Raw genomic sequence first — 3,278 nt, 5'->3', positions numbered from 1 at the left:
TAAATAAATAAATAAATTTTTTTTAAAATACCCAGTGACTTACCTGAGAAATGAAGGTTGATTCTGAAAGTACAAAGGAAAAGTATATCGTGGTTGTTTTGTTTTATATAGTTTTTTAACATTATAAACACACTAGCTGCACAAATAAGTCATATTATGTTATAAGTATTAACAATATTATAAGTCTTTGTGCCGAAGATCATTTATGTTACAAGGGAGTAACATACAAAGGAAAGGACTAGAGGTAAGGACGAAATATGTTTTATGGGAAAGAAAGAGCACACCTCATTAAAACACCCTCTAAACCACCCACTCTGTGCTGTTTTTATGAATGCAGGTGAACTCTCTCCCACTGAACAATGACGCAGTCCATAGCCCCTAAACAGAGAACTGTGTGACATCATCGTGAAATCGTGCGCTCGTTCAAATAATGATTTAAAAAAAGAAACCGGCATTTTTCGGCAATTTGGCAATTTATCAATTTTTTTTCAGCAGCTTAACACCTTTTCTGCCAACTTATAAACACATTTCTCGGTATATTTTACTGCAATTTGCAATTCCCAAGGACAAAGTTTGGCGGCCATCTCTCACTAGTTTTACCTTAGATACCAAGCGACTCCCATGGTCTTCACTCGCAAATATCTCGACTTTTTTCGAGGTAGTGGGGTATTTTTTCCATCAAAAACACGTCAAATAAACAGGACTTAGAAATATACCAATCTCTCCATGTACCCAAACATTGACAAGGGCCTACACAGTTCCATAACGTCGTGATAGATTTTGTTCTGTCCATATGTGAGGCAGCGTGGTGGAATCAGGCTCTCGTCAATTTTTGGCATGTAGAGTTATTGGTATCATCTTAAAACTTGTTCACTTGTCTTTATTTGGATGAAAATAATATCCATTTATCTTGAATACAAGTCGAGATATTTCAGAAAGAAGGAGGAGGGGGTCACTTGTTTTCAGAGGTAAAATAGTGAGAAAATGGCCGCCAAAGATTAGTTATTTCCTTAGCTTAAGAGTCCGTGGTAACTGAAAATTTACATTTTTTGTGCCTTTATTAAACGTTTTTCAGATAAATCCACTCTGAAATGAGTTCTTTAATGGGTATGAAAGGTACTGAGACAAAAAATAAAGATTTATTGATAAAAATTCACCAACCTGCGGAAAAATGCAAGTTTCTTCACTTTAATTATTTTGACGAGAGCCTGATGCCACCACGCTGCCTCACATATTATTGTTATTTGAACTGTAGAGTGCACTTAGTTGGAATCACGCTAGGGCAGAGAATGGATGGCCCTTGTTCGAATCCCTAGCGGAATGTTCTGAATTTGGGTCGTTTTAGGGGGCTTCTAAGGCTCTCCAGCCATTTGGCACTATTCAATTGGAGGTGGACGTTACATTCGGAGGTCCTGCCTCTTAGATAAATGCACAGTGTTGAAAAGGGTGTTAAACCCATGGTTTCTCTTTGCTGAACACTCTCATATCTTATTATTTGAACTAGTATAAAAATTATAATTATTTCGTTTCTACCAGCCTTTTTTCTGTTTTGTTTGCTATTCGATTGAAATTTTCGTTTCCGTTGTGCTTGAAAACAGCTTTATTCAACACTGCACTACTTCACAATTACAAAGTTATATTCGACATTTTAGACCGTTTTAAGTTACTTATACCACGTTCTATCTGGTCTATCAAAATCGTAAGATTATTTTTGGAGTTGTTATCAAGGTACTCAAAGAATTGTATGAAAAAAGCTTGAATAATATTGTGAAACTCAAGATCTTTTTACCCCACATTTGTCAAAACTGGGCACTGAGCAGATAGAACTTTGTAAATCTGAGGTAGCGACGGGTAGTGACCCGAAAAGTCTCTATAGTAGTAGCAAAATTAAATTCACATAATCAAAGAAAACTTGTACTGTTTATCCTATATCTATCAATTATTTTTATAACAGTTTAATTATAACAACTTCTGCGTTTGATACGATTGTGCCAGCAGTTTGCACAAAAAGGATTTTTAAAAATCAAACTTGCAGTGTGCACTAATTCTGAATGGCTCAACAGCAATATGACACGCACTATTTTGGGGGTCAAAAATTCGTGGAGCGACTTATTGTCAAATATCTCCTCAACTATCGAACATAAACTCTCCAGCTTTTGCACAGTGACTTGTATCAATTTGTCTTAACAGATCAATATTTTTGTAAAGACCTGTTAGCTCTGTTCTAGAAAATTCCTTAACAAATACTAATACAAAATCCTAGTTGGTGGTTTCTACTGATTTTAATTAAAAGGTATACAGCTAGGACGATATTGCTTTTAAAAGCAAGTCCGTCATTTTTTGCTAATCGCGAGATTATCTTTATTTATAGAACGCATGTTTAGAAAAATTTTTGTGCAAGAAAGTGTTCACTATAAATTAATTTCTTGTTACTAGTTTTGCCACTAAAAAGTGTCAGTGGTGAGCTATGACGTAACCCATATGCGTATACACAATGTGCGTGGGGAGCGGGAAGTACTGTGAACAATTCTATTTTCCGCGTGAAAGAGGTTTCTAGTATATTATATAAATTTGTGAAGAAATGTTTCTTTTTAATCTAGCCTCAATTGTTCTGGAAAATTAATAATATGATTAAGCTAAGACAAACTGAGACACACTGATGTGCAAAGCATGGGAGACATTGATTCCCCTGTTCTAAGATATAATTTGAAGATAAGTTGCGCCACGAATTTTTGACCGCTCTATAAAACCCAGTGCCTCTTTGGGGATCCGTTCTCTAACACAAACATGTCCTCCGACAAACGCGTTTGTTTTTTAGGGTCACCGTTAGCTTTGTTCGGTTTGTGCCACGATGGTCTCTTTTCGCCCTCAATCTTGCTAGCCCCGCCTACCGAACCCAACCAAACTTATCGTGCTAATGGACACTGGGTTTAAAGCAGACTGATTTGTTTCATCTCCCACTGTTTGAACTGTTGAGTAAATCGTTTGAAATCAATCAGTGGTCAAGATACTTTGGTTAAGATATGGGTTGTCAAAGATACCGATTATCAAAACATTGATGGTTAAAAGTATCGGTCGTTAAAATAATATTAGATTTGTTTTGTTAGCTTGAATAAAGAGAATGAAAGTGGTACAGTAACTGTTATGAAATATAGGGAAAAGTGAGACAGAAAGACAGACAGACAGAGAGACAGACAGACAAGCAAAAAGACAGACAGACAGACAGCAAGACAGACAGATAGACACAGACAATTTACACACACACACACACACACACA

The 3,278-nt window shown here is 36.2% G+C and overlaps 1 protein-coding gene across 1 annotated transcript in view; it reads right to left on the bottom strand.

The window, feature by feature from the left end:
* Positions 1-3,278, bottom strand: part of LOC101848867 (carbohydrate sulfotransferase 11) — a gene marked incomplete in the record, with an annotated part of 9,051 nt that overhangs the window by 3,339 nt on the left and 2,434 nt on the right.

This window comes from Aplysia californica, unplaced genomic scaffold, assembly GCF_000002075.1.
Source record: "Aplysia californica isolate F4 #8 unplaced genomic scaffold, AplCal3.0 scaffold01350, whole genome shotgun sequence".
NCBI classification, from domain to species: Eukaryota; Metazoa; Mollusca; class Gastropoda; order Aplysiida; family Aplysiidae; genus Aplysia; species Aplysia californica.
Note: the sequence above shows the minus strand (reverse complement) of the source record. Positions and strands in the feature narration are given on the sequence as shown.